Genomic DNA, 13,520 nt, shown 5'->3' with positions numbered 1-13,520 from the left:
CCTGCAGGGGAGAGCAATTGGGAGGGACCAGGCCTGCAGGGGAGGGCAGTTAGAGGCGACCAGGCCAGCAGGGAAAGGCAGTTGAGGGTGACCAGACCTGCAGGGGAGGATAGTTAGGGGCTACCAGGCCTACAGAGGAGGGCAGTTGGGGGTGACCAGGCCGGCAGGGGAGGGAAGTTTGGGTGGACCCAGGCCAGCAGGGGAGGACTGTTGGGGAGGACCAGCTTATAGGGGAGGATAGTTAGGGGCAACCAGGCCTGCAGAGGAGGGCAGTTGAGGGCGACCAGGCCGGCAGAGGAGGGCAGTTCGGGGTGACGAGGATGGCAGGAGGGGGCAATTAAGGGTGATCAAGCCAGCATGGGAGGGCAGTTAGGGGCGATCTGGTTGGCAGAGGAGCAGTTAGGCGTCAATCAGGCTGGAAGGGAAGTGGTTAGGGGGTGATCAGGCTGGCAGGCAGAAGCAGTTAAGGGCAATCAGGCAGGCAGGCAGTTGAGTGGTTGGGAGCCAGCAGTTTTGGATTGTGAGAGGTATGTCCGACTGCCCGTTTAGGCCTGATCCCAACAGGATCAGGCCTAAATGGGCAGTTGGACATCCCTCGAGGGGTCCCATATTGGAGAGGGCTCAGGTTAGGCTGAGGGACACACACACACCCTGTGCACGAATTTCATGCACTGGGCCTCTAATAAATATATATACATACACAAATACATAACACATATTAATATTCTTGGTGTCACAGATGCCTTTGAAAAGATGATGGGAGTTGGTGGCAGTTTGAAAACTCATTTTACCCTTGTAACACCATTTAACTACCTCTTCAGGGCAGAGAAACTAGCTGAAATTTCTGCATAACAAAACAAGCTCAGTACTTGAGCCAGAGGGAGCCAGTCAAAGAAAGAAGCCTGGGACAGGGTCTGGGACTCTGTTTTCCAGAGAGGTTAGCCTAAAAATTGCTTTGTCTCTCCCAATGAAGAGGTGTGTGTGTGTGTGTGTGTGTGTGTGTGTGTGTGTGTGTTTTGAGAGGATAGTGTTCTAGAAGGTCCTGTTTGGCCCTGGAAGAACGGGAGAGAGCTACATAAAGGTTGAATTGCTTCTTTTCCTTGATGCTGTGGACAACTCTCACTGCTTGGAAGAAGCAGAAGCACATAATGCCCTCAAGAGAAGGGTGGACATTTCTCACCATTGTACTGCAGATACAAAAACTCTCATTCTTTGGAAGGCTGAAAAAACAAAATATTGACCTAACACATAAGGATAAAAAGAGTCATAAGTAGGTAAGAAAAAAAATACATTTAAGGAGAACCAGCAACCAGAAGACAACCTAGAATAACACCCAAAGTAGTTACTGGGGAAATATAATTTTTAGAATATATAGATGACAACTTAAGCAAAAACAACAATAATATAAACATTCAAGGAGATCTGTTGTAGCACAGAATAGATTTTTCTATTATCTCCCCCCATCCCATCCTACCAAAGTCAGTATATCAATTAAAATGAGAATAATCATTTGTTGGGAATGAATAATAATAGCACAGGCAATCAAACAGAAGAAATATTTTAATACACAGTGAAGAAATATAAAGTAATTAAAGTGGTGGACATTAACTCAAGAAAAACATATCTGAAAATAAAATTTTTGTGAAGTTTCAAGTATTTTTCATATGCCGCTCAAGCATATCTGTGGACCCTATGATACATAGAAATTCAATTAGAGGTAGAAATCTAGATTAAAACATGATTTTAAATTAAAAAGACTATCTAAGCATCAAGATGTCTATCATTACCTAAAAGTTTTCCCTTGCCATTGCTCTCTTACTCAGGTCCTCAGACCGATTTCTTCTAATGATAACCAAGAGTGGTGAGAACTGCATTTACTGTTTTATCAATTACAATTAAGGAGTATTTCTCACCAGAAAGGGGATGTAGCACAGCTTTCCTGGATTTTTGATAGGCTTCTAAAGAACACTGTTCCACTGCCTTTTGTTTGCTTTCTTGCTGTTAATTCCAGTCATCTCATCCAGTGTGGCAGCATGCACAGCTCTTCCTGATCATTAGAAAAGTCTTGGCAAGAAAAGTCTGAGTGACTTCACATCTGAGTTTCTGTGTTCTCCATATATCTTTCGTCATCTACATTTCACCTTCCATTATGGCTTTCCTGCAAGAGCAAGTCAGCTTTATCTCACCAGTGTCTTTTTAACCCCTTACATATCAACTACACATTTCTTTAAAAAAGAAACCAAACAAAGGCAAAACATGATAATATTTTAATATACAAACCTGTATAAAAACAGCTAGTCTATACTAATAAGAGAGAAATATGGTAATTGACCATCACTCTGTGATGCCCACAGCCAATCAGGAGAGGATATGCAAATTAGTGACACAAAGATGGTGGCAGCCACAGAGTCAGCCTGAGCGGGTGGGAGGCTTGGGTTGCTGGGGCCAGCCACCAAGGGAGGGGCCTGCAAACGGCCCTCAGCCCCTCATCCAGGCTGGCCATGCTTCCATGGGGTGAGAGTCCCCACTGGGGGACATGGCCAGCCTGAAAACAGCCATCAGCCCCTCACCCAGGCTAGTCATGACCCCGCAGCAGAGACCCTCATCCCATGGAGGCGTGGCTGGCCTGCAAACTAGCCACCCCCCATGCACCAGGCCTCTATCTATATAATAAAAGGATAATATGCTAATTAGACTGGGAGACCTTCCAGGAGACCTTCCAGACGTTCTTCTGGACAAAGCCATGGTGGCGGGGATGAGGTAGAGGCAGTTAAAGGCCAAGAGGGGAGGGTAGTTGTAGGTGATCAGGCCAGTGGGGGTCCATTGGGTTGATCAGGCTGGTGGGAGGATACAGTTGGGTGTGAGCAGGCCGGCAGGGGGGGCCAGTTGGGGGCAAGCAGGGTGGTGGGGAGGGCAGGTGGGGGTAAGCAGGCTGGCAGGGGGGGCAGTTGGGGTTGAGCAGGCTGGCAGGGGGGACAGTTGGGGGTGATCAGGCTGGCAGGGGGGCAGGTGGGGGCGAGCAGGCTGGTGGGGGGGGGCAGTTGGGGGTGAGCTGGCCAGCATGCAGAGTGGTTAGGGAAATCAGGCAGGCAGGCAGGTAAGCAGTTAGGAGCCAGCAATCCCGGATTGCAAGAGGGATGTCCGACTGCCAGTCGGACCTAAACCTGTGGGATCGGGCCTAAACCGGCAGTCGGACATCCCCTGAGGGATCCCAGATTGGAGAGGGTGCAAGCTGGGCAGAGGGACAACCTCCTCCCCATGCATGAATTTCGTGCACTGGGCCACTAGTTTTTTTATATGAAGATGGTAGACAAATTGGGTTCAGAAATTTCCTGTTAACTGTTTGACTGTTGCTAGTGATGGTCACTCCCCGTTCTGATCCCCAGGTTCCAGAAAAACAACCTTCCCCTGCAGTCTCCCAGGGTGTCCCCAATGCAGACTGGTGCAGCCACTGTGGAGAACAGTATGGAGTTTCCTCAAAAAACTGAAAATGGAACTCCCATTTGACCCAGTAATCCCATTCCTAGGAATATATCCTAAGAAACTAGAAACACCAATCAGAAAGGATATATGCACCCCTATGTTTATAGCAGCACAATTTACATTAGCTAAGATTTGGAAACAGCCAAGGTGCCCGTCAGCAGATGACTGGATCAGAAAACTATGGTACATCTACACAATGGAATTCTATGCTGCCATAAAAAAGAAGGAATTCTTACCATTTGCAGCAACCTGGATGGAATTGGAGAACATTATGCTAAGTGAAATAAGCCAGTCAATGAAAGAAAAATACCACATGATCTCACTCATTTGTGGATAATAAAGAACATTATAATCTGATGAACAAAAAGATAGATACAGAGACAGTAAAGCATCAGACTGTCAAATTACAGCAGGAAGGCTAGGAGAGGTGGGGGAGATAAGAGATCAACTGAAGGACTTGAATGCATGCATATAAGAATAACCAACGGATGCAAAACATTGGAGGGTGAGGGCATGTATGGGAGTGGAGTTGGGGGAGGCAATGGAAAAATATGTACACATATAATACCTTAATAAAAGAAAAAAAATAATGTGATTGTCATTCATTCTTGATAATTACTTATATGGTAATAAATACATGGGGTTGGCAAAAGGAGGTTTACAGTTGTAATACAAATAAATAATGCAATAATTAATAAATCTTACCTAATAATAGAGAAACATGTAAATTGACTATACCTCCACTACGCCCACAGCCAATCAGAGTGAGTATCTAAATTAACCCACAAAGATGGTGGTTAATTTGCATACATACCTGGGTCCCAGGAACCTCCTCAGCCATCGAAGGGGCAGGGGGGGTCCCCCTTCCCAAGCCTAAAGCCTGGGGCAGAGGCTTTAAGCTTGGGCAGGGGCCAAGCCTGGGATCGGAGGGAAGGGGAAAAAATCAATGGAAACATATCCTCAGGTGAGGATAAAAATAAAAATAAAAAAAGAAATGTCATATCTATGAAAGACACATCTTGAAAACGCCTAAAGAAAGTTGTCATTTTTTCATGGTGAAGGGACTGGAGTCCGTGTTGATGAAAACCCCTTGGCAGCTGCAGCAGCAGGGTAATGGGGCTGGCGCCTTCCCCTGATCAGCCTGGTCGCCTCCGCAAATGGAGGCCAGACTGCGGCTCAGGTCTGCTCCCAAAGGGGAGCGGGCCTAAGCCATCAGTAGGACACCCCCTGAGGGCTCCCCGTATGTGAGAGGGGGCAGTCTGGACTGAGGGACCCCTCCCCAGTGCACGAATTTCATGCACCGGGCCCCTGTTTTGCATACTCACAATTGTAAACCTACTTTTGCCCACCCCTGTATGTAATTAGTATTTTAACATATACTAGAGGCCCAGTGCACGAAATTCGTGCATTGAGGTGTTGTCCCTCAGCCCAGCCTGCACCCTCTCCAAACTGGGATCCCTCTCACAATCCAGGACTGCTGGCTCCCAACCACTTGCCTGCCTGATTGCCCCTAACTGTTTCTGCCTGCCAGCCTGATCATCCCCTAACCACTCCCATGCCAGCCTAATCAATGCCTAACTGCTCCCCTGATGCCCCGATGGCCCCTAACTGCCCTCCCCTGCTGGCCTGGTCACCACTAACAGCCCTCCCTTACCAGCCTGGTTGCCCCTAACTGCCCTCCCCTGCAGGCCTGGTCCTCCCCAACTGTCCTCCCCTGCAGAACTTTTCCGTCCCAACTGCCCTCCCCTGCAGGCTTTTTCCCTCCGAACTGCCCTTCCCTGCAGGCCTGGTCACCCCCCAACTTCCCTCCCCTGCAGGCCTGGTCCCCCCAACTGCCCTCCCCTGCAGACCTTTTTCCTCCCAACTGTCCTCCCCTGCAGGCCTGGTCACCTCTAATTGCCCTCACCTGCCAGCCCAGTCACCCCCAACTGCCCTCCCCTGCAGACCGGGTCGCTCCCAACTGCCCACCCTTGCCGGCCCAGTCACCCCTAACTGCCCTTCCGTGCTGACCTGGTTGCCCCTAACTGGTCTCTCATGCTGGTCTGGTCCCCCCCAACTTCCCTCCCCTGCTGGCCTGGTCCCCCCCAACTGCCCTCCTCTGCTGGCCTGGTCACCCACAACTTCTCTCCCCTGCCAGCCATCTTGTGGTGGTCATCTTGTGTCCACATCTTTGACCATATGGGGGCGGCCATCTTGTGTGTTGACGTGACAGTCAATTTGCATATTCCCTCTTTATTAGATAGGATAATAAAGATATTGAAGTAAAATTACAAAAAAATAGGAAGATCACTTAATATCAGGTCACTTGACATTCTCTAAATCTTTATTCTAAATGCCTGATACATAGGAAAGCCTGCTCTCCATTATTTTCTCTTAACATAGGCTCCTACTTGCATTTGACATGCCAAGCTGTCTTTTATTTTGTGTGGTTTTTTTAAAATATTCATCCATTTATTAAGTGTAGTCTCCTGAGACTAAGACAAATTTATGCTTTCATGTCAGTATCCAAGAAACTAATTAACGTCAAACATATTATACTTAAAAGACTTCTTTATTTGTAATTTTTAGTTACAACTTCCGGAAAAAAAGCCAAAGTTCAAACATTGAGTAAGAAAATAAATGGCTATTTATACTGAAAATTGCCAAATACGTGATTCAATAAAAGATAATTTCCCATCTGCGCTAATCTTATTTATGAATTAAGCCAGAAAGGGCTTTGAAGAGTGATGTATACCTTCTTAGTCATAAACTTTTTTGAATAAGAAAAAAATTGTAAAACTTCTATCTAAATACTTATAGCATCAATGATAGTATAAACATTTCACTAAATAATCCCAACATTTTGCATTGTTACTCTAAGACTATATTATTTCAAAATTCACCTAGAATAGAGAACTACAAAAGTTACAATGTAGAAAGATTATAAATATACACTGAGTGGTGAGATTATTATGATCTCTGAATATATATATGTATATATATATATATATATATATATATATATATATATATATATATATACTAGTGGCCCAGTGCACGAAATTCATGCGGGGGGGGGGGGTGTCCCTCAGCCTGGCCTGCATCCTCTCCAATCTGGGACCCTTGTGGGATTGGGCCTAAACCGGCAGTCAGATAAGCCCCTTGCGATCTGGGACTACTGGCTCCTAACCGCTCACCTGCCTGCCTGCTTGATCTCCCCTAACCACTCTGCCTGCTGACCTGCTTGCCCCCAACTGCACCCCCCTGCCAGCCTGATCACCCCCAACTACCCTCCCCTCCTAGCCTGATCACCCCTAACTGCCTCTGCCTTGGTACCGCCACCATGGCTTTGTCCAGAAGGACATCTGGAAGGTCTCATGGTCTAATTAGCATATTACCCTTTTATTAATATAGATAGGATATGTCATACTGCCATAACTATAACATATTTAACAGTATTACTCAATGAGAATATGTACTTTATATGATAGGAAGGCATCTAATACATTACATTGTATATGTTGTAAGTAGTAGGAAATACTGTATTCGTAGCAATAATATACACCCTGTGACTTCCCTTCCTGATTTGGGAATGGTTCCCCAGTTCTTTGAATGTTTCCTGGCCCCTAATGTATTTTTTTTTTTTTTGTCATTCAGTGTAACTTTATTTACTGTTTATTGCACATGATTTGAGATCTTTAATTTCTAACCACCAAAGATTCAAAGGACTATTTTTTCCATGAAGTTTAACATTAACATTAGTGAATTCGTGTATTCATGTGTTTTTATTGTAAACATCTGAATTATCCACATTGTCATGAGTTTATAGATCCTGAACTCATAAGTGTGGACCATGCACAGGCTGGCAGCAAGCCAGGAAGCCACTCTGCAAGCAGATACTCTGCATAAGGAGAAAAGTCATAGCATAACATTTAATGTCCAACCTGAGTCACCTCAGAATGTTATATATATTGACTTCTGAATTCATATAGTATCGGGAACTCAACTGCTTGGTTGGTGACGGGGTTGACCTGGTTTCGGGAGGATTATTCCTGAAATAATTAAGGAAAGGGGGCTCAATCTTTCTTCTTGGTTGCTTGCTCCTCCCCAGAACCTTCATCTTTCTTCTCGTCCTCAGCTTCTTGGGCATCTTCTCCTTCACCTTCACCTCCTTCTTCTTCCTCCTTTGCATCCTCAAATTCTTCCTTGGCACCTTCTTCCTCTTCCTCTCTTTCCTCTTCCTCAGCCTCTTCCTTCTCCTTTTCCTCCTTTTCAGCTTCTCCTTCAAAAGGGGGTTCATTCTTAGCTTACTCGGATTTTGCAGCCTCAATGGTCGCTTCCACCTCGATCTGCTCCTCCTGGACATGGCTGGTGTATTAAGAAGGGAAGGAGCGAGAGGACATCTCTCTAAGCAATCAAGTAGGAGCTGGTCTGTAAACCACGGTAGGCAGATCAACCAAAGACCTGGGAACTCTGGGAGTAGCCGCTGGCTATGCTTATGACACTGGTGAAACTGAGCCGGGTCTCCTCACCTTCCAAGAGTTTCCTATAAGCTGCAATGTCAATGTCCAAAGCCATCTTCACATTGAGGAGGTCTTGGTATTCTTTTAAATATCGTGCCATTTCACTCTTTGTATTTCTCAACTCATTTTCTAATTTGTTAATTGTGTCCTGCATAGCACTAACGTCGGTGTTCTGCTTATCCTCCAGCTCTTGCAGATGCTTTCCCAGCGCTTCGTTCATGCCCTGGCTTGCTTCCATCTCCAGGGTCTTGGTCTTGAGCAGTCAGCAGCTCTTGGACACCTCTTCCTTGGCGGCGCGCACCGCGTAGGTGTTCTTGGCAGTGCTCTCGGTCAGGGTGACGAAGCAGCTCTTGTACCATTCTTCGGCATTCTGCATGTTCTTGGCAGCCAGCTTCTCGTACTGGGCACGGATGTTCTTGAGCATAGTGGAGAGGTCGGACTTGGAGAACACGTCCATCTCCACGGAGATCTGAGCATACTGGATCTGCGCCTGCAGCTCAGTGATCTCCTTTTCGTGTACCTTCTTCAGAAAAGCGATTTCATCCATCAGGCTGTTGATGCACTTTTCCAGCTCAGCGCCTGCGAGAGCCGCCTCACCTGCACCTTTGCGTGCCTCCATCAGCCAGCCCTCTGCATCCTCATGGTTCAGCACCTCTTCCTGGTAGCACGCCTGCAGGTTGTTCCCAGCCACTTAGGAGCCCCAGTGCCTCCTAACTGCCCACTTCCCTCTCCTCACCAGGGAAAGGCGCGGTGGGGTGGGGCACAGGCATCCCATTTTCATTAAAATGTTCAACCCATGCCTGCTCCACCAGTGTCCTCAGGCAGCCCAGGGGCAGACAGTGATGCCGGAGACCCTGGCCACCCCCACCTACCCAGGTCCCTGATAGCCATCTGGACCCCGCGGGCAGCATTAGGCACTGCCTGCCAGGCCTGCCCAGTCCCGATCGCTGCCTGGACCCCACGGGGGGCAACAGGCACTGCCCACCCAGCCTGCCCGGTCCCGATTGCCGCCTGGACCCTGCGGGCAGCTTCAGGCCTGATCACTGGGCCTGCATATGCAAATTTACCCACCATCTTTGTTGGGTTTATTTGCATATCGCTCCTGATTGCTGTGGACATAGCAGAGGTATGGTCAATTAGCATCTTTCTCTTTTATTAGTATATATATATATATATATATTAGAGAGGCCCGGTGCATGAATTTGTGCATGGGTGGGGTCCGGCCAGCCTGGCCAGGGGTGGGGACATGGGCAGTTGGCCGGCCTGCCTGCTGGTCAAACTCCTGGTCGAGGGGACAATTTGCATACTAGCCTTTTATTATATAGGATAGACACTGAGTGGCCAGATTATTATGAGTTCAGAGATCATATAGATACTTTCAATAGAGCTAGATGTTTCCTGCAGTTAAGAAAAACAAAATGCTCTGTCTACATGAGAAAATTAAAGAAATAAATCAGGATCCTTTCTCTTAGTGGTTGTTTTCACTGGCCAGCACTTGGCAATATGACTTCAGGCCCAGATTGAATTTCATGTTTGGTTTTGGGCAACTTCATTTATCATGATTCCAAAGGTTGGTATTACTGCCATTTGGTTTTGGCACCAAAAAATATTTCTAATCTAATGTGTGGATGGGGAAAGGAAATCACAATAATGTACTCTTCTAGAAAAGGTGCTTCTATGAAGATTTTTAAATTAGTAACATAATATTTGGTAAAATATTTGACCAAATATAGCTGATAGTAAAAATGTGGTTGTTTTTTTTCTAAAACACATGAAGCAATATTTCTTAAGCATCATGTTAGTAACCATATACAAAATCCATCATGATGATGATGGAAAAATAATCTGCTAAAACATTGGAGTGAAAACTTTAATATTTTTATTCTGCTTTGAAAATTAAATTTTGGAGGTACCCATTAATCAAAATATATTGAATGCATACTCTATGCAAGGAATTATGTTAGGCACAAGAACTATTAAAATGATGATGGTAAAATGCCAGCACTCACAGCCTGTCCTGTCCAGAATACTGAGAGGACAGACATAAACAGTTAACAGGTAATAGTGCAGGCAGCCACTGAAATGAACTGGATAAGTATGAAACAGAACCTTTTTTTTTCTATAGTCTTGGCCCTCTGTATGGCTCAGGATGCCTTGAAGGTCTTCAGGTCAGTGCTTATCTCTCTAAGCAATAACAGATTGTTATGAAAATTGGGGACTGAATCCTTGCATTTAGGATCCAAAATTTTCATTCACTGAGTGCTTTGAGGCAATAACTTCACTTTTAGGGTTCAATTTACATCTTAAAATTAGAAGGGAAGAGTGCCTCTCTCTACTGAGTTGTAAAAGTAGAAAGAGATAATATATAAAAAATGCATTACAAGAAAAAATAGAGTAGATTGTAAAATGATAAACAAATGCTATTTGTTGTGGTTGTTATTAATAAACCTTTAAAAGTAAGCCACCTTAAAAGGAAAATGGGTATAAATCATGTAGAAGAGAACTTCCTGTCTGCCTTCCCATGAGAAAACTCTATTTGAGCACAGTTTCAATTTATCCTTACTCTTATAAAGGCAAATAGACTTGACCCAATTCAAAATTAAGAAATTGAATAACACTCTGTTCCAGGCCTTGTCTTCATGACTCAGGCAAGTTTTTTTTAATCTTTCTGACTCTCAGTGTCTATACCTGGAAAGTGGGAATAAAAATACTGTACAGAACTACACTGAGTAGCCAGATTATTATGATCTCTGAATGCATAATAATCTGGCTACTCAGTGTATATCCTATACAATAAAAGGCTAATATGCAAATTGTCCCCTCGACCAGGAGTTCAACCAGCAGGCAGGCCGGCCAACCGCCCATTTCCCCTCCCCATGGCCAGGCTGGCCGGACCCCACCCATGCACAAATCCATGCACAGGGCCTCTAGTATGTATATATATATATATATATATATATATATATATATATATATATATACTGAGTGGCCAGATTATTATGACCACCCCATCAGTACTTTGTTGGGCCACCTTTTGCCTTCAATACTGCGGCGATTCTTCTTGGCATTGACTCCATGAGATGTTGAAAGGTGATGCGAGGAATCTGACACCATGCCTGATGAATAGCACTGTCCAGTTCTGTGAGATTTGATGGTTGTGGAACCAGCTGCCTGATGGCTTTTTTAACTTTGTCCCACAAATGCTCAATTGGATAGAGATCTGGTGATTGTGGGGGCCACCTAAGCAAGGTAAAGTCTCCTTCATGTTCTTGAAACCACTCCTGCACAATATGAGCACCGTGGCATGGTGCATTGACTTGTTGGAAGAAGCCATCTCCATTGGGATACGCCATCAACATGACAGGATGAACTTGATCAGCAATGATACTTAGGTATGTTATGCTATTCAGACGTTGTTCCACACAAATTAAAGGGCCCAAATCATGCCAGGAAAACATGGCCCAAACCATAACACTGCCCCCACCACCAGCTTGAAGGGTTGTACTCATGCATGTGGGGTGCATGCTTTCATGCTGTTACCGAGAAATTCTCACTCTGCCATCTTCATGATGCAACTGGAAACATGATTCATCGGACCACATGACTTTTTTCCAATGCTCGACTGTCCAATCCTTGTGTTCCTGTGCAAATTGGAGACATTTTATCTTGGTAACTGCAGACAGCAAAGGTGTTCTAACAGGCCTTCAGCTTCCATATCTCATATGATGCAGTGTATGGCTAATTTGCCTACAAACGTCAGGTGGTCATAATAATCTGGCCACTCAGTGTGTGTGTGTATATATATATATATATATATATATATATATATATATATGTAATAATATATATAATAATCTGGCCACTCAGTGTGTGTGTGTGTGTGTGTGTGTGTGTGTGTGTGTGTATGTATATATATATATACACACACACACTAGAGGCCCGTTGCAGGAAGATTCCTGCAAGAATAGGGCTTCCTCGGGTCTATTCCTGCAAGAATAGGGCATCATGTGGCCAGAGTGAAGCAGAGAAGGGAGCAAAGCCCGCCGAGGCAGGCTTCCCTCCCATCTCTGCTGCCACCTTGCTCCCTCCCATCTCTGTCACCACCTGGATTCCCTCCTGTCTCCACCGCCACCTCACTTCCCTCCCTTCTCCGCTGCCTCGCTCCCTTCTCTGCAGCTTCACTCCCTTCTGTAGTGCTTGGCTTCCTTCTACACTGTCTTCAGTCTGTGCCTGCATATGCAAATTAACTTCCATCTCTGTTGGGTTAATTTGCATACTCGCTCTGATTGGCTGGTGGGTGTAACAGAGGGACAGTCAATTTGCATATTTCTCTTTTATTAGTGTAGATACACTGAGTGGCCAGATTATTATGCGTTCAGAGATCATAATAATCTGGCCACTCAGTGTATAGAGTTGTAGAGACACTAAATGACATGGAGTGTGTGAAAACTTGAAGACCTGTGCCAAGTCCATAGTCAGCCCTCTATCAATGATAACCAGTTATATCACTAAAATAATAAGGGTCCTGAAATTATCATTCACTATAATTTAATTAACCAATCTCTCTTTACTACTTATGAGTTTTGCACATCAACTAAATCAGCATTTTCATTTTGACACTTTTATTTATAATTATGTATAACTTGTTCCCTATTAAAGGTATTTCAGACATCAGCAAGCAGGTCAGGAAATCATGTGGACAAGCCACTTCTGCAGTCATATACTTTACTAGAGGCCCAATGCACAAAATTTGTGCAAGAGTTGGCCTTCCCTCCTCTGGTTGCCAGCACCAGCTTCCCTCTGGCACCTGGGACCCGGGCTTCGTTCCAGCCACCAGGAGGCATCTGGGACCCGGGCTTCACTCTGACCCTGGTTATGTATGGTCTAATTAGCATATTACCCTTTTATTATTATAGATTTTTTTAATGTGGTTTCCAGGAGGCTAAGTGGTAATATAGATACTTGGATGGGAACAAGTGCTTGTTGCAGGTTAATTTCCAGAATGTAGTCGTAATATAAGAGTGATTCTGTTGTCATTGATTTCTTCTAGGACTTGAAATCCTGTGCCTTTTCCTAACTTTCTTCCCTTTCCCTGAAGTAGGTCCCATCTCCCAATCTTAGCCCAAACCGTGTTTTCCTTTCTTAGCTAAGACCTTCAGGTTTTCATTTCTACATTGTAGTGTATTTTACAATATTTTCTTTGCTTTTTATCTAGTAAGATGGTATTAGTTAGGGTTCAGTTGAAGATAATAAAACTCACTCTAATTGGGTTAAGCAGAAAGGGATTTATCACCGAGTACCGGTGGCAATGTAAGAATGGGCTCCAGGGTAACCCTCTAGGCAACTCCCAGTCCTGGAAATCACTCTGTATCTTCTGTGAGTGGGAAAGAGGCCCTAAGCATCAGAAAATGACAACTGCAGAAGCTAGCTGCCTCTACCATGACCAAGCCATAAAATAGAAGCTGGCCTTCTGCCTTCCTCCCTTCATGATTCAGCCCTGTATACAAGTCTTGCTAGGATTATGGGATTGGCAGA

At 45.0% G+C, this 13,520-nt stretch overlaps 1 pseudogene across 1 annotated transcript in view; it reads right to left on the bottom strand.

Annotated features, from left to right (window-relative positions):
• Positions 1-7,538: 7,538 nt before the first annotated feature.
• The window catches only part of LOC307096777 (neurofilament light polypeptide-like), a 162,455-nt pseudogene continuing 156,473 nt past the window's right edge, over positions 7,539-13,520 (bottom strand). The window contains exon 2 of the transcript in view: positions 7,539-8,655. The product of the transcript in view is annotated as a neurofilament light polypeptide-like (transcript). The remainder of the gene's footprint in view (positions 8,656-13,520) is intronic.

Source organism: Cnephaeus nilssonii (assembly GCF_951640355.1).
Source record: "Cnephaeus nilssonii genome assembly, chromosome: 3".
In the NCBI taxonomy this organism is placed as follows: Eukaryota; Metazoa; Chordata; class Mammalia; order Chiroptera; family Vespertilionidae; genus Cnephaeus; species Cnephaeus nilssonii.
Note: the sequence above shows the minus strand (reverse complement) of the source record. Positions and strands in the feature narration are given on the sequence as shown.